A 25,125-nucleotide genomic window follows, 5' to 3' on the forward strand; every position below is an offset into this window, starting at 1 on the left:
GTAGGTCAGAATAAAAAGAACTTCTGCTTTTTATCTTTGAATTAAGCAAGTACAAAAAAAAAAACCCTTTCAACAAAACAGAATAGCTACAGGAAATCCCCTGAAACAATAATTTCTAACCATTTTCTCCGCATTTCATAAATAATGAATACTCCAAAAGAACTGGTACCACATTTTTTCATGCACTCCTTATGCAACTAGGCTAAAAGATTCTCTGAAAGTGACAAGAGTTAAGTGGACTGCACTGTGGTTTTTAAGGCAAAACTCAACTATTCTGACACCTTGCAGTCATTTCTCCCTCCCACCTGCATTTTTAAGCCTCCTAGAAAAAAAACCTCATTTGCAATTAAGTGAAACTTGGTTTACAAAATAGAGAAATATTATTCGTTTAATGTCACATAAGAATTTATCTTCTCAAAAGTAACACTATTTTTTGTTACAGATTTTTACCCGTATCACTTATTCATACTCTGTCAAGGTAATTTGATATGCTTCTATAAATAATTATGAGTGAGTTAATTGTCAGAAAAGGACTGGAAAAGAGAAACAGTCTCACCCACACTAAATCCCCAAGTATGAGAAATAATTTGCCTGAAAATGTGCACTTCTTTCTATTCTTCATGGAAACTTCAGGTGCCTGGGGAGACAAGGCCACAATGGGCTGCAGTGAAGCTGTCAGCTCAGTCCTTGGCAGCGGCCATAGAGCCCCATGCTCCCAGCAGCAGGAAGCCTCCACCTGCTGAAGCACACTCACAATCCTATTTTCTCTCTCTCACTAAGATTCAGCCACATGTAAAGTAAAAATCAGCTCCTACTATAATTATGCATACACAGGTGCTCAAAAAAAAAACCCCAAAAAACATAGAGACAAACCCTCAAACTGACATCCCAGAGTTCCTTGAGGAATTCACTCTTATTTACAACCATTATTTGCTGCACCTCTCACATCACTTACATTGGGAAAACAGATTCTCAGCTGTGAAAGTTGCTAAAGTAACTGGAAAAATTATCATTGCTCTTCGAATACAATTGGATTTATTTATTCATTCATACAATACTGACATTAGAAAAGACTTGCACAATATTTATTTCAGTTTTCATAGTTACAAGTAACTGAGGAATAGCTTTTGCTTTTTGCATATGTATATATATTCGAAGATGAATGAAAGAAAACTCACCATAACTGAAACACATAGGTGGCATAGCATGTTTATATAGGAATGAATTGCTTCAAGTTTTCCCAGCAAGGCAACAGCCACACAAGCTGCCTTTATTCCTGCCATTTGCAGAACTAGTTAGAAGACTTTTTCCACACTTAGTGTAGCTTACAGTCTCCTCTTTAGTAGTCAGATAATTAAGTATTAATTGTGAAAGTGGGAAATGATTTAGCAGGTGTATAAAACAAAGGGAGAAATAATGAAGGAGACCAATCATGCATGAGAATCTAATTAACTGATATTCAAATGCCCATGCAGTTTATGTTTGAGTTTCCCAAAAGTTCCTACATGAAGACCCCATTAGTTCATGCATGAGTGTTCAATCGCAGCCCAATTCACACATGAGTGTCCAACAGATTTCTGCATGGATGCCAAACTAGTTCATGCACAGTCACACAGTAACAGAAAAACATGCTATTCATTCATGCAGTAGCACCCAGTTCTGTCGTGAACAATACCCAGTTATCTCCTGTGTGAGCACTCAGCCAGTTAACACATGTTGACCACACACTGCAGGTCACAAAATGGCTCAGGCTGGAAAAGGACCTTAAAGATCATCTCCTTCCAACCTCCCACCATGGGCTGGTGGTCACCCAAGTTCACTGCATTCCCAATAGCATGAATTTGACATTTCTTTGCACAATCCTTACTTCTATACTTCTTACTTTTACATCATGGAAAATGTAATTTCAGCTGTTAGAGAAGAAGTCAGAATCTCAGTTGTGCATTAAATGCATGCACACGTGTGTATGAACATACATTTGCTTACACACCTCCAGTCATTTCAGGCAAAACATAGGCACAATAGATTATGCAAGTAACTCAGTCAAGATAGGGTAAATTATTCCAAATTGTAATTCACCACAGCTTAAGAGGTCTTTTGTGCTTCCTTTATAAAGTCAAACAATGAAAAATTGCAGAGCAGTAACAGTGCAGTGCTTCAAAAACACAATTATGCCACATGCAGTGACAGTAAGTGTGCCACAGCCCGACACTTCAGTCATGATGGACTCTGCAATATGGCATCAGATACTTAACCACTGCTTGCCCGCACACTTCCTATTTAGAGATCCCTCTAGTGTACTAATTAGTCCAGAATGCAGCTGCCAAAATTAAATGACATAAAAGACTAATGCATCATAAATAACCCACCTGAGTAAAATAAGAAAACATCTGTTAGAGTGCTTCAAACATTCGTTTACTTACTGAGAAAAATAGTCTCAAATAAAAAAAAGGAAAAAGCAAAATGGGAAAAAGAAAAAACAAAAAAAAAGGGTCATGGACAAAACGTCCATTTCTGTCTCTTTTACAGAACTAGATGGAATCCATCTGCTAGATGGCTTCCTTTTTCCATGCAACAGGTTCACATACAGGTTTATTTGCATGCTGTAATGGCAGCTGAATCTCGTCATTTGGTGAAAGACACTGGGTAAAAAAGGAAGGTCTTGTTTGTTATAGAGTCATCTATAGACTCGTCTCCATCCCACACACACATGAATTAGTTTCCAAGCCCCTCACGGTCATCTGTACATACAAAGCTACAGAAGGTTCTACAGCAATATCTGTGAAAAAAACAGAAGATGGCTGTGCTGGGTAAAAGACCAATGCTACACTGATGCTCATACATCCTGTGTAACTGAAGAATACACACCTCCTCTCCTATAGCTTCTCCCCAGGGCAAAGTGAGACCCTGGAGTTTCCACATAACAATTAGTAATGAGAGGAAGGTGTAAAGTCACAAAAGGTAAAGCATCCATCTGTACGGTGACACACGGTGTGCTTCTGAGTCATTATAATATTCTAACACTAGGTTGCTTGAAAACGAACTGTAAACAGCACCTCTTATCTCAAGTACTTTGTAGCATTTCTACGTATTATAGAATTGAGATGGCTGCTTCTTAAAGGTGGCTGAAATGCTTCCTGCTTTTAAGTCCACATCAGGAAGAACATTCCATTATATGTGCAAAATAATAAAATGCAAATATAAGAGACTTTCTAAACATGTTAAGCCAACTAAATAAAGCTTTGCAGATGTCATATTAAATTCCTTTAACGTAGTCTCTTTCCTGAAACACTCATTCAAACACTGGTCTGGTGTGAACTAAGTTGTTTCTATGGAAAGAATACCCAGTATTGAAGAATTTGGAGCAATTTATTTCTCAGGCATCGTGGAGAGATGCATGTTGCAGACAAAACAGTCCTGACTTGGTTTAGGAGCAATCAGCACCAAGTTCAAATCACTGATTTGGGTATTGAGTATCCGGGTACATCTTAGTTTAACATACAGCGTATCCCAAGATTTATAAACCAAACCAGAACAGAGTGGCCTGAGGGATAAATCCAAAGCTGTACATATAAATCAGGAACTGAAAGTACATAAACATAAATTAAATGTGTAAATATAAAAGAATATGCCAAGCCATTTCAGACGAGCTTAATTTATAAATACTTCTCCCTCTCAGTTCATCAACAAGCCTATAAAACGCACTGAGCACCTCTGACTATAGTTTGAACACATCTTAATCTGCAAATTCTGTAATCCACACAAATGACAATTGTGTCTCCAAACAGTACCATTAGGAAAACAAAGCAGCACCTCTCTGTTTTACTGGGTTCAGTGTGAGAAACAGCGACAGGAAAGCAAGGAATAAAAAAGCAACTAACCAATTCCCCACCACAAGCCCTGATACAGAACTTCCAACATATACTAATGTAAAGTTGAACAATATCAGGTCCTACAAAAAGGACAACAATTGTCAAATTAAGCATCGATTTTTTTGTGATCTGCTAAGGAAGAAAAATAAAGTTCCCACAGTAAATTCATTTTCTAATAGTTTATGTTATGCATGCTGGTCATGCAACTTAGTCTGCTTGACTTGGATTTATTTCTTTGACAAGGCTTATAATCTCTTTTTAAACACTGTTATCTTTTAACTATTACTATTATTTTTTAATCAATACTGGCTTTTGGAAGCACTGAGGATAAGCAGTGCAGATATTCTCCCATTTTCTCAGCCTCCTTTATGATGCTAACTAACAGAAGTAGGAAAATACTTGGATTTATTTCCCAGAAATGCTTTTGATTCAAAACAGTCTGATGTATTCCAGTTACAGCAATGCAACACATACCTGGCAATCTAATGGCATTTTTCAATTTAATAACAGAAACACGACAATTAGTGAAATAATTGTGAAGTTCTTAAGGATTTAAGGATCAATTTACTGGGAGGAAATAATTCCAGTTTCTCTGATACAGCTTTTAAAATCATCGTATTCATGTAAAATGCATCCATTTACACCACCAATTTGGAAGCAATGGGATTTCTGACAAATGCTGTGTTCTATCGAGTTCTGATTACTAATGGTGCCTATTTCACACAGAGAGATGCACATCACCTTCTCAGAAATTAAAAAATAAAAGGGAGAGGGAGGAAATTTGGCACGAGGAGAAAAATGCAGGGGTTAATAGCATTCTTCCACCTGAAAACCACGTTAATACCAAGCAATAGCTGTTTACAAAACTGTCATGACACAGCTGGAACTCCTTGGCTTACAAAGTTAAACAGAACAGTCCCAAAAGAAATAAAGGGATGAATTTCCAACAAAGATATGCCTGCCGTGAATGAGTCGAAGAGAAATTCAAAACCTACAAGGAAAAATGCTTGAACAAAAGAGGCAGCTCCTTTGTGGCTCAGACTAGAGGCAGGCTCTGACAAAGGTGCTAAGCAAGTTATGTGCTGAAGCCAATGAGATTTTTCACATCTAAATATAGGCTGGTACAAATTACGTGAGTCACTGTCGTAACCATGATATAGTGTCCCAAATGGGTCCCAGGAAACTCAGGACCACAGCGTGTTCTTGTTTAACCAGCAAGGCAGCATGAGAAATATACCTGTGTTACAGAGTCCCAGCAAGAAAGCACTAATGACTGGCACTGAGAAGAAAAGGAAGTACTGAGATTTGTACTACCTCATCCCAGCTAAAGAAGATGACAGCACTTGCTGCACTTCTAAGAGTTTAGAGAACTTTGGTCAACTCATGAAGGACAACCCAAAGTCATCACAGTTTTTGAGATCATTATCTGCAGAACACCTCTGAAATTTGCACTTAAGGCTACTGGAGACTTTTCACGGAATCACAGAATCATTTGGGTTGGAAAAGCCTCTATCATCCATCTCAATAATTACTCTAAAACAAAACGCTATGGACCAGGGCTTCCCCTATAATGTTTTCTCTGTTTTGTTTTGTTTTTTTTTTACTACTCATAACATACTCACACAAAACACAACAACATGAAAAAGCAAACAACACCACCACCAAAAAACTCCATAAGAGACCCCAGTATCCAGTCTCAGACGGGCATTTGCCTTCACAGAGAAAGCAGCAACTTCATATTTGGAGAAATGGAAGTTTTCTTAAGAAACTGAATACTCCGTTCATAAAGAAACGGAGGCTAGATACATTCTTCTCAATGATAAAAATAAATATAAAAATACTGCCTACAATAAAAGTCATAAAGTTCTTAATTTTATTAATAATGGAAAGTTTTAGAAAGATCTACTAAGTCAAGTCTATATATAAACTGAAGAAATTTGCCAAGTCTTTTGATATGCTAACAGCCAGATTTCCTCTGCCAGATGGGGGTATCCAGAGAGACTCAGTCCCTACTGTTATTGTTTATACAGCAAATTATCGTTCTGTTGTCTTAGGGAATATGGAAGTGGGAGTTCAAGGTAAAGACTAATCTAGATGAAACTCCTCACAAAATTAACAACTCTCATTAGTTTGTGTTCAAATTCAACATGGAATCAGAGTAACTACTCTTAGAATTCAACTCCACGTTTCACAGCAGTACTTAAAGGGTGCATTTTGACTAATGGAAAGATACGAGCTGTCTGGCTTAAGGTTTGTTTAACTTTTTAAAGATATTCCATCTGTTAAGCAAATTTAATGAATTTACCAGCCTGTGTTTTCTATAAAGAAAGGTAAAAGTGTGGCAGTTTGCAGGCAAAATAAAACAGTGCAGGATCACAAGATCATTAATAGTCATCAACTATACTTCATCTTAGGATTCCTGTTTAAAACAGTGAAAAATAAATCTGCATTGTGGTATTTATCTGAATAAGAAACTTAAGAAAATGTTTTACTTCCTTTTTAATTAAATCACATGACACAAGATTACCCAAGAAAACCAGTCAGCCTCAGAGCCGCAGTTAGCACAATATCTACCCAGTTTAATGCATGCCAGAACTATTCTGCCTACCTCAATTAAATAATGCTGAAAACTTCTCTACAGTTAGGGTATATCTGCACACATTAACTTATCCACAAAGCCTGAGGTGGTTATCTGAGCCAAGTCAGAACAAAAGTCCATCCATACAAAATGGCTGCTGGAGCCTGGCTGCCATTACACTGTGCTATCTGATGGCATCCCTAGTACTAATTTTACACTAAGAACCTGCAGAACGCAGGACCTGAACTGTCAGAGAAGCAACTATCTCTGACAAACAGATAATATAAACAGGCACTACATTTTGCTTCTCCAATAGTGCCCTGGTCAAGTTACTGCTTTCCCATAAAGCCTCACACAGCAGTGCTGCAATGTAGCTGACAACATTATAATGAAAATGAAACATACTTCTCAAAATTAAAGCAACTGTATTCAGTAAAACGTGACTTTCTCGATAATGAAATTATCAGCAACTTAGGAACCTCCTTCAAAAACTCTCCTCTATTTGAAAAATTATTCCTTATAAAATTCAGTACTGAGGAAACCAACAACTCAATGCTGTTTAGTCAAATAACTGAAAACCTGGCAGCACTACACAGCTGAGTATGCTGTGGTTTTAATTTATGTCCCTTTCATAGGGGATATTAAAAAGGCAGGCTGGTACAATTTGAAAAACCACTTAGAATTGTCCTATAGGCAAACACAGAAGGAGCAGTATAAGATTCAAGATGGATCCAGGGAGTTCGATATGCCATATAGAGTCATACAGAGGAATGTATGTGACATTAATTTTTATTTTAAGGCTTTATGGCAACTTAAAGCCAAATTAAAAACTAGCTTTTATCCTGTCAGTGCTTGAAACAAACAAACAAAAACAGAATCATGTCTGGGTAGCTTAAATAGCTGCAGCAAACCCTCATTTCACACCAATGAGTTCTCACAGATGAATACAAGAAATAATGTAAAGGATCAGAGTGACGTACAAGCACATTTCAGCGTAAGATCTAACATCTAATAGTGAGAGACACTTCAACTGACAAACCATTCAGCAGCCATAAGCACAGTAAACTTAAATATAGAAAAGACTATTTTTCTCTCTCCTCCCTGCAGGTCACTTCCCAAGGAACGCCTCCTCTTTATTTACATGGAAACTACAGCAGATCCATAGACCACAATAACTACTGATAGAGCAAATTCTCAGCCACAGACCACTAATTTTCAGTACAATCACCACTATTATTTATTCACTGTCACTGGCAGTGAAAAAGAACCTGCATGCCCTGCTTGTATAAATCTGCATGGTCAGAAAGGTTCCAAACTTACTCCCATACATCTGTCTCTGATGCCATGGGCCAACATCAGAACACAGAAGGCATTACATTCAGAGCAGCTCTCACATATTTAAGCATTTTAAATGAAGATATACCAAATATTTTAAAATCTCCCTAATTCACAGTTTCTTGTAACCTGGTTTGTAGTTTAAGATAAACTCAACTACTTGTATGTGTGTTGGGGTACAGCTGGGGGCAGCAGTGTATTTGATGTCAGTTACAAAGCAAAATTAGCCACAAGGATTAAGTCTGAGTTCATTTCCAGGTCATGCCTTCATAGCATAACGTCCCTGCACTACAGAGTAGAATCCATTTATAATATCATTTTAAGGACTTGTTCACAATCGCTTAGGTCAGAAAACACCATTAAATAATCCAGTTTGATCTCTCATATACAAAAGCCAAGCAAATAAGCTTACTTTTTATACTTCTCATTTACTGTGCTGTCAAATCTTCTCCAGCCAGGCTCTGCCTCCAGATTATACAAGGACAAACAGCACAAAGATTTATGCTACGTTCTGTTACTGAGTGACCACAACGCTTGCTCAACAGTTCAAAGCTGCAGATAAAACCAAGTGGTCTGGTTTTCTCTTTTCAACTAACGGAGCACTGGAACTGCAGTATTATCCAGCAACAAACAATGTGGAATGTGAAGAGAAATGCTTCACTATCCTACCAGAGATGAGGCATTCTAACATTCTTAAACCAAAAACACACAGCAAAGCTGCAGCTGCTTTTGTTTTGCTTTTCTTTTCCCCCCAGTTTTCAGAAGCCATCACTAAACTAATGGCCTTGTTTTGTTTGTTTCTTACCTTAACTGAACTACTTGGTAAAAGACAGAGCAGTCATTAGTAGGCCCCAACGGTACTAGAAATTCACAACATCCATATTTAATAAGATGTTATAGCAGAAATAAAGTATGCATTCTGTACTTCTATAGGAAAGCAATATTCATTATTCTACAGATTATTCCTTAATAAATATTTCAGAAACTTGAAGTGGGAAAAAAAAAATTAGAATAGCACGTACCGTGTTCTTGATAGTTTAAAAGCCTTCTCATTTTCCAACCTATGATGAATCCTTATCTCATTTTCATTTTTGATGCACTGTAGTGCCATTGTGGGTTTGAAATCCATCTTTTGGTCAGTTTGAAGGAATGAAGATATTTGATGTTTTCTTAGTGCACACAAGCAAGTTAGAAGTCATCTTCCATTAGCATGAACAGAGAGCTAATACATTTTTGTTATTGTTGTTCCAGATACTTCAGATATGTTCACATAAATATGGCAATTTACTGAATGGTACCAGGCTCACAAATCCTCCTTTTGAAAGCAAAGAAAACTGAACACTGCACTGTCGCTGATCTCACTTGCCCATGGTAATGCCAAAAGCAAAGAGCTATTTGAGAAATAACAGCAACAACAACAAAAACGCCTCCGAGTATTTCTTCAGTTGATTTGTGTAACTGTGCAAGCGTCCTTAAATTAACTGTAAGAGATGGTGGGTCGAGTTAATGCTGCTGCTCTTTACTCAGCCATAATTATAAGTTAAAGTACAGACAAGCTGCCCGTGTGAGCATGTTATGTGGCTGAGGCACAGCCCATGGGCTGGGTGGGAATGTGTTCTCATTGTATGGGATTAATTCAGACAGAAGCATCCAAGACTCTTTGCCAAGAAAGGTTATCATCAACCATATGAACAGCAAGCAAAGGAATAATTAAAGATTGTAGAGAAATAAGGGAGTCAATGTGAACTTCTCAAACTTCTCTATGTAAGAAGCACACATGGGTCAGCAGCTGCTGTGTGCAACAAGGAACACACACTGTAATGGGCAGAGGCCAGAATTTTCTGATATTGATTACAGAAGGGTGTTTAGAAACTCGTAGGTGTTTATTAATGTTCTGTAAGTGACTAGTTTATCTGCTGTGTTATTAATATTGATCTTGAATGTATAGGTCACTGACTGTCAGTTAATTATGTTTACTTAAATCAATAAGCAGCTTTCATCCCATTTGATTTAAAACAGAAACTGATGTGCACACAAATGTGTGTGTGTGTGTGTGTGTGTGTGTGTGTGTGTTCATAGATGTACACATTCTGGAGAGGGTTTATGTGAACATCTTTCAAGTGTTGGTGAAATAGGCAAATCAGAACAGAAAGCCTTAGTAGTCACAGATATTTTCTCTTCCAAACTTTGTTTTGTTTGCTCTCTCCCCTTCATTGTTACTTACTGCCATTGCACTTACTGCCATTCACTGCCATCCCTGAGCCTGCACACTCAGACAGTGATCAATACACAGAAATCAGACTAAAAGCAGAACAGAGCACAAATACCAGACCTGCTATTACCATTTAAGTAATAAATAAAGATCTATCTTAAAGCAGTCAGAAATTTGACTTTAAACCCTTTCTAAATTATTTTATACTTCCATAAATAGCTACAACTGAAGCTAGAAGCAGATTGTACATCTCCAAAAAACATATGATTTTAAGAAAGAAAACACATTAAAACTAATCTCTGGGAAAAAAAAATAGTCATCTTCCTAGGATCAAAAATGCTGAAGTGGCTTATATTCAGGCAGGAAAAGGAACATCCTCAGCCTCCAAGGCGCATCAAGCTGAGGTGCATTTTATCAGCATGGAATGTGTTTTAGAATATGAACTATTCCAGAACATTACAGAAGAAAACAAATCCAAACCCTGACACACTTGTACAACACACCATTTTCATTTGAGATGACAAAAGTGTTCTGAAATCACCACGCTGTCTTCCCTTAACAGGTGAGAGGAGACAGGGCTGAGAGCCAGGACTGAGGCAGAGGACAGAAAGTGAAAATACTAAATATATGCTCTCATTTTAATGAGCTGTTAATTCATAACTCCTAGCCAGGGCTTTTTATTAGAGACTGTAAATCTCAGAGAGACAAGGAGTCATGAGATGTTGAAGTTGCCTTGTAAATTAGTCACTGGTAATTAAACCATTTAGTTTTTGAATGGACAGAATTGTGAGGGCTTTCTATGATGAAATAATTATTGAACATTACTGAACCAAATAATTAAAATTTGCAGTTAAAATACTCCTATAACAATACACCATTTCTTTTTCTTTCTTTTTAAAATTATTGAGCTTGTTATTGTTACATGGAGGTAAAAATATGACTGTCAGAACTGACAAAGCTCATTGTTTTAATTTATATAAATGTGTAGCTCATGACTCAAGAACAATTCCTTCTCACCACACAATCCACCCATAGCCATACATCTCAGAGATTCTAAACATATAACCAGACAAGGGGATATGTCATAAAACATGAGGTGTTTGGTTTCAAATTAAATTTTGAACAAGTGCTGTAATCAAGGATGATAAGGAAAATGATAAACACAGGGCCTTGGGTACCAAAACAGTTTTCAGTTATTTTACTTTGAGTTTCTATAATGATGAGACTGGAATAGGTTTAGCTCCTTTTGAAGATGCTATCTCCCTCTTTCTCTCTCAAAAAAAAGGAATATGATTTGCCTATGAAGGAGTTCCATGCTGAAAAACACATGCAGAAAACTCACAACTGAAAATAGCAGCAATTTCTTAACATGAGCATTGGTTTCATTTACATTGTAGTTCCCTACTTGTTGCCATGCTATGGGAAAATGTTGGATTTGAACAATGCACAGATTACTTTCCAAGAAAATTAAATATCTAAATGGAAAACCCCCCAAAATAATGTTGAGGTATATAAATGCTTATAAGCCTCTAAGATAGTAGTAGGGGCCTGTCCTCTTCAATATCTTCTAAGATAGAATGATGCAAAAGATTCTTACTCTATGAAAAAGCTCCATTAAGTTCACCGCTTAAAAACATAAATTGCATACAAAACCCTATACAAGCTTTTTATTTTTATATCTTTCATCTACTGAACCATCACAAGCGTGTCCACTTCTAATCCACGTACTGCTTGAGTAATTTCACACCAATTCCTCATAATATTACAATTTTGCCCCTCTCCTGCCCCAAAACACAGTGAAATTCCATAAGATAACTACTCTGAATAAAAACTGAACAACAATAATAACAGAGGGCTATAATGAACATTCTTTGATTATACAAGATATTAGATTATGCAATTACTATTACTAAAAAAAAAAGAAAAAAAAAAGGTCATTTAACAAATATGCATTTTAAAGAACTTGTGCAGCTTTCCCAAGCTAGCAATTACAGCCCCTCTAGAAGTACAATGCAATTAACCTAAGCTGTAAAGTTGAGAGGAGGTAGTTGGACCTGTTCTCACCCCTCTCTGAACTTGGTAACAATCAGGAAAAAATAGGGGTTGGTGTCAGCTACGTGTATATTCATAAAACTTCATGAGTTTAATTTCAGCATTTCGCATTTTTGATCAAGGCCTCCATTTTCCACAGACTCTATTAACTTTCTCCAACAAGCATTTAGAAATTAACTGAAAGGAAGCTCATCGATCATAAATCCTAGGAGGTGCAGTGATGAATAAGCAGTAGCCCTTCTAAGCCAGATCAGTATACGTGCTCTCATAACTTCTTTTCACACATTCACCTTAACATTCTATATTTGAGACTCCTAGCATGAGCAATCAAGGCAACAAGATGAAATATTCTTTTTACTCTTGTTTTCTCTTCCTGTCCTGCTGAGGAGAGGAATGAGAGAGCAGCTGGGTAGGGAATGGCCTCCACCCATGGTCGCTCCCCCACAGTACGCAAGTTAAGAACCCAATACATGCATCTTAAAATTATATGCTGTTAGACCTACTCAATTGTCTGATGTGCCAATATGGACTTTCCATGCAATAGAAGAGTCATAAAGCTAACAACAGGAGAAGAAACACGTACATCCTAACTCGAAGCACTACGCAAATTGTTATGTAGAATAAAACACCAAGTTCAGTATCTTCAACAAGCATATGAACTGATCTTCTTATCCCCAAAGCACTTTCTTTTTACTCAAAGAAACAAACAACAAGATAGCACTGGAAGAATTAAACATGATAAATTTGCTCTAACACTCCTGGGAAAAAAAGCACGACGACAACCTCTGAGATTCTGTGCTCAAACCCACTTGTTCACTGTAAAAGCATAATGAAAGCAGCTATCCTAACACAAAACACTAACTCTCACCCTGTGAAATCAGGAACAAAAATAATCCTCCCCACTAATATTTGAAGATAACTTTTTGAGTACATAATAATACAGTAGTAAATTCCTGTCATAGAAGTGTGGCAAGGATTTCCCCATCTGTTAGCACGAGATAAGCTCTGATTTGATGTGATAAGAGGTTTTCTCATGTTGATAAAACAGAGGTTAGTGCTGTGCTCACAGCTTGAAACACCATTTCTAAATGTGAATTACCAGGAATATTATTTGACTGTTTTCAAAGCCTCTGTGCCAGAAGTCGATATTTATATACAGAATGACTATAATAAGCAAATATGGAATTACTACAATAAATAAATTATTTCCATGGGTCAGAAAAACAGTTCTCAAGTAGATGAAGCAAAGTGTGATTCTAGTCAGGGAAGTAAAAATGTTTTCGTTATTTTGTTTGCTAATTTACCAGAAATGCTTTAATGATGCCTTATGGTGCATAAATAAATGAATAAAGTGTAACAGCGTTTTACTCAACAGAGTGTAAGCATTTGAGGTGAACCTGATTTCATACCTGCATATTGTTAATGCCACGTAGGATCTTAATCCAAGAACTCAAGAATGGGATGGAATAGCAGATCAGAGTTCACTGACATCTTCACACATTCCTGTCTTAACTTAATTTGTTCCCCTCCCTCTCCCCCCCCCCCCCCCACACACACACACACATACTCTTACTCCAGTAAGATAAAGAATGAATTTAAACAACATTTAAGTTAGATTTTTTTTTTGTCACCACCTAAAAGTGCCCTCAACGTCTAAGAATGCTCAAGTGATGATTGGTCCCTGTAATGGAAAACTATCTTCCAAAACCTTCATTTCAGAAACACTTCAAATAATATAACTAATCTTCTCTTAAGAATTAGAAGAGCTGAGAGCTGAGAAAAGAAAGAAGACACAGGCTCATCGGCATACTGTCCTTAAAGTATTAATCTTACTCAAACATTATCAAGATACAGTTCAAAACAACAAACACACCAACATACAAAAGGTTTGTAGGAGAACCTCTGACACCTCTGATCCCTAGCCACAATGCAATTAGATGGATGAAGCTGAATGAAGCTGTTCTTGCGACAAAGGTGACTTTTAACCCTACCACAGCCCAGAAATGCAAGCCTAGCATTTACTTTATTTCTCTTCAAATAACAGCTCTGTCAATAGCTCAGGCAGCCAGCTCTGATAAGACAGAGCAGGGAACTGTCCAGTGTGATTTTGTCATTGTTTGGATAAGCTCAGAAGACTGCAGTCTCTTAACAGAATCAATAGGCAGCTAATGAGCACTTGAAGGCCTGAAGGGCTTCAGCCAGGTAAAGAAGCCAACTGAGTAGAGTACTTTTGTTAGTAAAAACCTGACACTCAGTCTTAAGTTTTATTTATCTCACTGGGATATAAATACAGAGTTAAAGCTGTATGATTTTCTGAATAGCAATGCTTAAATATAATTCTAAATTCTGAACTACAAGCTGCTTACTCTGCTTAGCTTAGAAGACGTTTAAAGTAGGGAAGCTTATCTAAAATTGCAAAATCCTGCTGGCCACCTCCAAATATTACAGAAAACTGATGGAAGTAAAAGAATCCTCTTACTAAATGTGCATTTAAAATTATTCATATCCCATAAAATTATTTCACACCAGATTTTATCACAACTTGGTTCAACTCGAAGAAATGGTTCTGTAAAAATGGTATCCTGGGGTATCATTTATTTTCCCTCAAATATTTCCTTATCAAACACTCTTTGTTTACGACTTAAAAGTTGCTCGCTCCAAATTCCAGCTCAATCGCAACCTGGGATTTGAAAGTCAAATTGGATTCTTCTCCTATTTCTCTCCATCACTGATTGTAATAAAGATTTTTTTCTAAGCTGGATTCGATCCCTGGTGTAACCTCGTTCCTCCAGCTAAACTCTCAGAATAACTATTCAAAAGTTTATTTCCTTTAATAGCCTTGCTCTCATGCAATTAACTAAATCACAGAAAGAATGTGTAAACCAGATAAAAATATACCAGTATGAATAATTAAGGATTGAACTAAGCTTTAAAGAAAAATGATGGATTAGATAATCTTTAGATTAGAAAAGTTTAGCTCTTTCCAAACAGAATTATAATGCCCTTCTGCAATATCTGTTCTATAAGTATAGATTTCGGGAACATATAAGACTAACAAAAAGAAGTCAGATTATTTCAGCTATTTCAACTTCAAACAATAGCTGCACATTAAATTAATATATCGTAAAGCTGATAAACTACCCTGAAAGCACAGCCTTAGAATCTGGGGATGGAGTCAGTTTTAGGCTTGTTTAATAGACTGAAGAGAAACAGTAGAAAAGCTGAAGAGAAAAGATGAGGGAGGAACACTGCAAGGCTTAGATAAACCAAACAGGATTAAGGCCTACAGAAAAAAATAAATAAATGTGTAAGAAAGTTTCCTGGCTTAAGCATTAGGACAGAAAGTCATTTAGAGAACAAAGAAAAGGCTTCATTCTGTTTCTCATGAAAAAGACTTTCATAAAAGGGAGAACAAAAAAATCCCTAAGAAAAGGGTTCTGCTAGACTCTAAATTTGGATCAACACGGTTTATGTTTGCAGTACATTTCCCAAAAGATCTTTTACATAAGTTTGGGTTGTGTTTACAATGTATTCAATATCAACATTTCCTTTATATCTATATCTACATTTTTATAAGGTTATTTCATTTGTGGTCAGTCGCAGCACACAGGAAGTCACATGTTAAACTGTACTAGTGATATATACATATGTATCCATGTACATATCATATAAGTATTAGCAGAATTGTAGGCTGGAATAGGTTATCTCAGTGTATGCCTGTTACGTACTATACTACATTTAAAAGCCAGATTGACATGTCACACATACAACAGAGGCCTCTCTATACACAAGTATAAGCAAATTGGTCAGATTTCATCACCTCAACATTCAGTGAGCAACCAGGAAATTTTCAGATGTGGTATTGTGCATGTGAGATACTGCTCACACAGACTCTATCTACAGACTATATACATTGTCTAAGGCAGAAAAGACTGATATACGTGCAGCTGTGCCTGTAATTGTATCCTCATGCTGATCTTCCCCTTAAAGCCAGTATCTGAGAACATCTGAAAAGCAGTCTATACTTGTCTTCTAGACAACTTCGGGCATTACTTCCTAAATATTATGGGTAGAACTTGACTGTAGTTTGTTTAGGAATAAAAACAAATAAATACATTTCAAAATATTTTCTTCTGAATATTTTCTTCTGATTAAACAGATTTTTCAGCATTATGAAAGCTAATTCTCTATCATTTATAATCCAAATCTATCAAAATACATTTGAGCTTCAAAATGTATGTGAGATTTCATTTGTTTAAATTTATACCTAAGTTCAGAGCTAATTTCGACAAATAAAAGACACTACAATTAAGCAGTTATAGATATAAATAACCATTCTACATTTGCAATGCAATAAAATCATGAGAAAACTCCCCATTTTGGAATAGGAGGAGGAGCACAAGGATGATTAAGCTCACAAAGTATACTCATAAATCTCGGAGTATTTAAACCAAATTAATTGGCTAGAGCAAAAACTTCACTAAAGGTTGTATCGCATCTTGGTGAAAAAGCCTTTTCTTCTGTGTTAACTGTCTAGTTGCAGTTTCTTAACATCATTTGAACCAAAAGGGGAAAGAGAAGTAGGATTCCTACAGTTAAAGTAACCATATCAAAATACACGCAATGGCCTTATTAGTTCAGTTTTGACAGGTTGCTAAACGGTAACTCAGAATGAAGAGCTGAAAACATTCCAGAATTAATTACCTCGACATGCACTGCCTGAGCCAGAGCCTGCAGAACTGCTGACAATACAGAATTCGCATCCCACTGCTCCTCCCGCCTCTCCCAATTTACAGGAGAATAGGAAATCATGAACAATTGATACACTCTGTTAGCTCCTATCATGGAGGGTGAGCTCACATGTAGCCTAAGGGGTATCTTATACAGTTTAATGCTGAAAATAAAAGGTAATGTTCTTGGCAAAGAACTGGGGGGATTAAATTTGGAAGGCTTGAAGCAGCTTTGAATTGTAGTCAATAATAAAGAACCAAATAGTAATTTTGTAATTTAACTGTGCTGGTTATGCCCAATGAGTCAGACACTTGTGAAATAAACCGTGTAAATAGAAAAATGGCTTAACTCTTTCTGGAAATGCATTTTCTTCCTTTTTTCTTTCCTTCCTTTTTATTGAAACAAAGAGACCACAATAAACTATATGGTTACTTTCTCCAGCTTATTATCTTTGGACAACTCATCAGTCAAAGAGAAACCAAGACTTTTTTTTAAAACAGCTTTTAAAAATTTCTTCTATTCTATGGACAACGACAATAACGCAAACAAAGCTTGTAAAGATAAATGCCTCACAACTGTTCCAAGCAAATCAAATGAGTGATTTTTATGTGCTGATCCTACTGGAAACCCTATACTCAGAATGACTTCCCTTCTGAACTCCGTCAACCCCTACGAGCCATTATCAACTTGATGTATCAAATGGAAAGTAAGGTTGTGTTTATAATGTAATGCTCACCTTCCCTTGTTTCTGGTCAGCTTTGTAGAGGTGATATGAGCAATGGCCTCTACCAGTTCCTCCAAGTCTTTGCCAATGCCACTGCTAAATAGAGTCCCACTGATGATAACTCATATAAGCAAGGTTCCATTCTGAAGTCCAAAACCACCTCACGTTACTGGTATCTGAATAAAGAAAAGTGGAAAAAGAGACCACTGTCCAGCCAGAATACATATTTTAGCATTGAAATTAGGTCTGTATTACTACCAATTGCAACAGAATAGAGAAAGGCCTTTCGGTAACCAAGAAGAAATTCAGCTCCATTACATGATTACCTAAATTACTATTCTGTATGCCACAACCTAAATTTAATATTTTTATAATTAGAATGGGAATTACTGCTGTTTCCTTAACACAACTAGGCAAAATACATCAATTTTAACCACTTCCCCAATTGTAATTATTTTTATGATTCTTCAAATTACTGATTCACGAAATGCATTCTAAATATTTCAAGCAATTTTAAGTACAGCTAAAATTATTTTTTTTTTTTCAAAAATGCAGCCTTATCATCACCTCACAGTAGTAAATTATTAAGAGTATCATCGGTACCGATTTAATAAGAGCACAACCACTTTCACTTTCACCAAGAAAGTTACAAGACACTACAAAACTGGGTTATCTTACATAGCTTCACTAATTGTAACACTGGCTGTATGTTCGCTTTCAAGATTGTGATTTATTAGGTAAAGTTTAATTTTGGTGAAACAAAAAATATCGCCTATTTTGGGGGAAAAAAAGAAAAAAGAAAAAGGAAGCTTTTCTTAAAGGTTTACTTTTTTGTTTGTTTGTTTGACTGGAAACAAACATGCAATGGTAACTATTGGTTAACATATATATATTAACATATAATGGTAACTATCTACCTCCACAACACAATTACTTGCCACCCACCAACTGATCCCCACTTAACATCTGACACCCCACCAGCCACGTGAGGTCTCACCACTCACCAACTGATGCCCAGCTAATCCCCAAGCAGCAGCTACCCCTGGCCAACTGTAGTTTTAGTTTTAAAATGGTGCACATATTCAAAGACAGTTTCTTAAAAGATCTGCAGGTTTCTTCTCTTACTGATTATCTCCAGTATTGTTCTGTTGCACATAAAAAACCAAATGAATTCTATATGTAGTTGTTTGCTATAAAGCACTCCATAATATTTTTGAAAGATTTCCCACATCCATTTGTTTTAACTTAAAGCAAACTGTTTTGAATATATTACACATATGGCCAGTGTTGCTACTGTATTTTTCCTTATTTCAAGAGGAAAGCAGGTATCCAAGTGTGATGTTCTTAACCTACTCCATCCATTTAATATTGCTTGCCCTCTCACTGAACTGACGACTGACCCTTTATCTCTGTTCGGTTTTGAACTAGCAGTTAATGTCATTACCTTTCAATAAATCCTCTTACCCACAGGTCACTCTGATTTGAAATGAACAAAATCTGTCCCTGGTATAAATTCTAATCATATTTGGTTATCCTCCTCTGATTTAAAGGCAGACAGACATAAGAAAGAAATGCACCGTCCCGCTCCAGGTACCAAGTTTTGATAAAATATGGAAAGAGAAAATAAGGATAATATATAAGGGAAATGAAGAACAGTAATATGGGAGAACTGCCTGGTGCAAAGGAAATCTGCATGGTGTAATATGCAAGGAAGAAGTGGCAGACTATAAGTCAGAGACTCGCTCAGTATGATGTGGAAATTATTGAAGACCTTTGCCCTCATGAATCATCTGTGAAAGAATCCACTGAGACTCTGAGGACTGACAACTAAAAAATAAAATTTCATGGATGCTAATGTTTTCAGAGACCAAGGAAAGAAAAGGCAACCTCCCTATGTAGTTTGCTAACATAATTAGCCTGCTTGTTTTTGGAAGAGATGCTTGCAAACTTTATCTTTTTGTTTGTTTGTTCAGTTTTTGCTGCTTGGCATACAGTGCCTCAAGAGTATACTTACATCAAACATTATGATACTATTTGTGACAGTTTCCCAGCATTGTTTCAGAGGCTCCTCATTATGAAACCTCAAAGAGTTTTGGGGGTGAATAAAATGTAAAGCCAACAAATATATTAATTTGGCTAATCTTAAGAAGGTTTTATTTCTATTCAGCATTCTAAACGTTAATTGTGCCTACAGTATTTCTTTGCCCACTCTTCCATACTCCAACCTACTCTTAAGTGTTAGCTTGAATTTAACTCCACATTTGCAAAGGCAATCACATATGGGAACTAAGGCTTGCAAGAGCAATTCTGCAAAACTACACAATAAATTAATTCAGGCGTGTGTGAAAGCTGCCAAAGGAAGAGTACTGTGCACTTTGCTGGTCAAACAGTCTTCCCAGAGTTACAAGTTATGTCAACAAACACCACTTTCTGATGTACCTTATCCTACTTTTTAACACCTGTTAAAATGTCACCTGTTCTTTGCCAAATAATCCTTACCCGTATGACTATGTCACTATTAGGGCTACATGCCAGCACAGGTATTTCAGTTAAAGAGGCTGTATTGTAGCAAGGGTTGTTGGTTTCCTTAGGTCCTACTCCTATCCAATGCAAGTTACTGGATGCAAGCAAGACCTTGAAAAATCATTTGTTTCTAAGCAGAAACTTTGCATAAGCTTTTTTTGAGAGTACAGAAGTTTTGGCAGAAAAGTATAAAAAGTGACAAACTGAAAATATATGAACAAATACTATGCAGTAACTCTTGGAGGTTCATTTTCAAATAAGAATTGAAATTATGACAGCAAAGATCTATGCACTGTCCTCATATTTATGTACAAAAAGTTCCATGTTTTTGTGTAGCATCAGATCTGCTGAGCAAATCTTATAGGATGTAAACACTCATATTTCTTTCTAAGAAATCTGAGACAGAAATGCTGGAGCTCTTCCTTCAGTCCTTCACAATGATTTAAACTTTTCTCTACCTGAATTACTTGAGCCATAAATAATATTTGCTTAGCCCTTATAGGGGTGCTGCCTCATTAAATAAGAACATTATAATTATTACAATCAGTTGTTTGAAGAAGTGATCAAAGAACTGCCAGTAATCAGCAAATTCTTCTACACTGGAAATTAAAAAGGCTTGCACAGGGACACTATGAAATCACTGACGGGGCTTAAGAAATAATGGAGCACTTGATGTCACAACACAGAGTGTGGATCTGGCAACAGAGAATTTCATCTCCCTCTTCTAAAGAGACTGTAGTCAGAAGTGCTTTGGGGCAAGACAAGTTCTGGTACCTACAGGAGCTTGGCATTTCAAAAGTTTCTCTCCCTTAAAAAAAAGCCACTGGAAAATAATTATTCCTTGCACTGAGTACATCCGTGGGCTGAAGAGTATAGCCTACAGTCATCATGGCAGCCATAATTATTACAATTCTTGTTTTATAATATATTCTAAAATAATGACATTATATGTTGGTTTAAGTAAAGGCTGAAGAGACAAATATACAGTTTATATATACAGTTTTAAGTATATATTCTTTAAAATAAGCTTATTTCTGAAACTGATATCTCACTGCATCAGTATCTCCTAATTCTCTAAGCAAATGAAAATATCAGGAAAAGTGTTAGCACAAATTCATGATGTCTGTCTCTCGCTCCCACACTATACTGCAGACCTACTCTGTATGTATGCCTATGGTATAATGTGGCCAAACCCCAGTCCCATTCAAGTGAATAGGAAACAGGTCACATAAGACATTGCATATGGCAATGAAGGAATTCCAACTGAGTCACAGTTTATTCCCTATTTTTAGGCTACTCTGCCTATGTTTCATACACAGCAGTCTCTAATAGCTTGTTCAGAAAGTAAATGAAGCCATTTAATACTTATGATAAGCAAAATAATAAAGTTAAAATTAAATTTAAAAGTTTTCTCAGTTTAAACAAAGATTTATGCAAATATTAAGTCTTGGGAAGTGCTGACGATGAAAATCTCAAGTGTCATCTTCCAAATTTTATTACTGCCATAGAGTTTTGCTTACTGATCAGAGAAAATGCAAAATAATGTAGTGATAAATAATAAATGTTTCATTTTTTAATCGTTTCTGAGAAATTAAAGTGTGGGTGAAAGATGAGCCTATTAGGTTACAATGTCAGTACTGTTAATTTAAATAGGAGGTGCTCAAGGAATGACATCAAATAGAATGCTAATATCGAATTAGTGAATTAAAAAGCAAGGCTCAATAGATTTGCAAAAAATATTTCAGAGCTGTAATGATTGCAGCGTTTGTTCTATTTGCTGTAATGATTGCACCTCTTGTTCCATTTGCTATGCTATAGCAAAATACCCAATTCTCATTAGATCTGAATATTTAAATGTGTTTTAACCAGGTTTGCTCACAGCTCCAAAATTTGAATGATTTTTAAAATAAATCAATTGATCACTCTGTACAACTTGGAAGGAATTCAAGCATATTAAGACTACACAACGATATATAGGTTTCTTTGCTCATGCCACATTGATATGTTGCTCTAAATGGCAGCTATCGTTCTAAACTGAATGAAAAGAAGAGGAAGGAACACTGTACTAGTTTATACTCAACCTACCTACTAAGACAAAATAACTCAATGAGAACTTCAAAGAGTAAGAGATACTATTGTAAACCTTCCTTGTACTACAGACCACACAATTTCTCTAGTAATTCAAGAACTCAAGAGTATTTTTTTCCTACTAAGTCAACATTATCAACTCCAGTAAAATTTGCTTGATGCCAGAGCATCTTTTTGCTTCATTCACTTTATTTCACTTGCAGGCATTGCTGATGGTATCAGTACAGCTTTGGAAGTAGGACTAATTAATATAGAGCTATCGATTTAGAGTGCCGCAGAATTTTAAGTATTTGATACTGCAGAACAGTCAGGCAAAAATACAGTTAGAAACATACATGCCACTGACTATTCCTTTCAAAAAAAAAAAACCAAAAAACAAAAAAAAACAACCAAAACATCACATTTCTCTACATATAAGAACTGCCGGAACTGCCTCACTTGCAGCAATTCTCTCCTGAATATTTCTGCTATAAATAAGCCCGTGCATTGTACTGGTTGTTTTGACAGAGCTGAATATAAACACAGTGGCTACTGTGAATCTGCTACAGGTTTAGGGGCAAAGCAACGTAAATGTTCACTGCAAAAATAGTTTTGATACCTTAAGAGTGTGGGGGCTTAACACAGGTGGGCAGCTACGCATCACCACTCCACTCTCACTTTGGAAAAGAATCCTGTGATTTAGCGTAAGGATAGAGAGATTACACATGTCAATTATTGACACAGGCAAAACAGACTGCAAACCTGAAAAAATGACTAACTATAGTTTTAGTGGAAAGTAGAAGAAAAGTACGTATTTCTTTCCAGAAATACAGAAAATGGAGTTTTACGGCTACTTTTGGAGTTACAGATAATATGGGAAGAGGAATAAGAAATGGACTTTTATTTTGAGCACCTCCCTGCACACACTGCACTACTGGCTTGACTGTCTGATTGTTTCCAGTTTCTAAGATCTTTTCCACAGAAAAGCAGAGATGCCGCTCCATCTGGTTTTATATCCCACAGTTATGGGAGATGTCATCATTTCTTTCCAGATGAACACAGAAGAGGTGAACATTCACTCCCTGAATATTTTAGAAGTTTTGTCACTATGAATATTGATATGCGTCATATAAATGCCTTAAGCTTTGCCTTCATACAACTAAACAGACATAAAAGATGATGCTTCTAGAAAAGCAGCCTCCTATTATCTTTAGCACAAAGTATCTGCTATCGTGAATGTGAATTCCAAGATCTGCAGCCATCAGACATAGTACTATATTACACAGATAATTTGCCTCAGAGAGAAATAAATATAGTAATTTCAATTAATATCCCCGTGCATTCTTTACAGTTTGGGACAAAGGGTTTAACAGATAGGGATATTGATAGCAGTAGAAATAAAGCTACAGGGATGAGACACTGATGTGCAACTGTACTGATCAATGGCATCTAATCACTCAATAAGAAATATGTCCCATTTGAATCACATTTAATATACGGTTTAGTTTAGTTCTTCTATAGGCATGCTCTGTGCATACCCTAGGACTAACAGGGTAATGTTAAATATGTAAAATGTAAAATAATGTTACTATTCAAGGAAAAGTAACATTTTCTTCTAAAGTCTAAGAAATGCCATAGTTTAAACTCTTCCTTAAAATTCTTCAGTAAAATTTCATTAAAACATTCATTGAAAAGTAATTCCCAACATTTGTATTTCATTTACAAGTATAAGAAACACATTATTTGTACACCTTCTAAAGAAAGGCAAAAGGAATATTCCATTCATGAAAATTCAGACTGTCTTCTAACCACATCATTTTAGGAGATTAAGCAGATAAAGAAAGCAAACAAAAGCTGATAGGAAGCTGAAAGAACACCGAATTCAATAATGATAAACAGTCAGAAACAGGGAAACCTATTTTTATTCTGCAAAGTAATTCTAATAATTTGTTTAGAAAGCAATCAAGAAAAAACACAGTAAATACTTTGGAAAATGCTGGATCAATTTGCAAGTGTTGAAAATACACCAGCCTCAGAGACTCAGGGACATTTGTATTAAGCAAGAGACACACAATTAAGCTGCATCTCAAGCTAAAACCCTGAGGGCTCCACATTTCATTCCAGTCAACTACTGCTGTTTTTGGCACTGTTTTCATTGCAAATATGAGTAATGCGGGCCCTTTAGTCACTATTAAGCAGTAATCTAGGGAAATCATCCACTTCCAATAATTTTATACACCAATTTAGGACACTCTGAAACCACATAATGAATAATACTGTCACCAGTTCTCCCCCTATAATGATACACGACATATGCCTACTATTGCTCTTTTCAAATCAGATCCAACCATGTCGCTTCTTTCAGAAAGTTCTATTCGTGGTACTCGAGTTTCTTCTTTAGACACAAGGAGAAATCAGTTCCAGAGATGTAAGCACAAAGTTTGTTATACTTCTGCTTTTAATAAATTGAAAATCCAACTTTTTCCTCACCTATACAGGATGGTTTAAAGACATGCTTTACCAAAACACAGCTTTCCTTTCTGTCAAATAATCTAAGGCACTGTGTAATACATTGCACCTTATCAGAAATACTCCTACATAATTCTCTGACTTGCTCAGAAGCAGCATATCTACGTTTTAGATAAGTGTGGATAACTTCTTATTCATCCCAGGCAAACACAATCAATTGCATTCTGGAAATCAATTTAAAAGTCATTTATCTTACATTAATATTCCAAATTCATAAGATTTCACATAAAGCTATTCTTGTAGCATAGTAAATTTCCAATAGACAACATTATTAAACGTTGTCCTCAGGAAAATAACTCGCAGGCTGCATGGCATGGTCTGTCTTTGCAGAATCTGCTCTGTTGTGTGTGGTTGAGGGGAAATGCACACGAAATCTGTTGGAAGTTTTATAATTTCAGTGAAAATTTTAAATTACCCATCACATAAAATCTACATGAAAAGACTACTTAGCAAGTGGTTTGTCAAGAAGCCTTCACAGCCTTACAGACATGCTGACTTCCTA

General features: G+C 36.2%; 1 protein-coding gene across 22 annotated transcripts in view; it reads right to left on the reverse strand.

Annotated features, from left to right (window-relative positions):
* Window positions 1-25,125, reverse strand: part of RBFOX1 (RNA binding fox-1 homolog 1) — a 541,423-nt gene that overhangs the window by 318,924 nt on the left and 197,374 nt on the right. Inside the window, exon 1 of one of the 22 annotated variants that reach the window (XM_085514220.1) lies at window positions 17,517-17,628. The exons of the other annotated variants lie outside the window; for them this stretch is intronic. The gene's annotated coding sequence lies outside the window, so the exon portion shown is untranslated. Of the gene's footprint in view, window positions 1-17,516; window positions 17,629-25,125 lie in introns of those variants that run through there. 22 annotated transcript variants of the gene reach the window in all.

Source organism: Coturnix japonica, chromosome 13 (assembly GCF_054131305.1).
Source record: "Coturnix japonica strain WE chromosome 13, WE-NBRP24, whole genome shotgun sequence".
Lineage (NCBI taxonomy): Eukaryota > Metazoa > Chordata > Aves > Galliformes > Phasianidae > Coturnix > Coturnix japonica.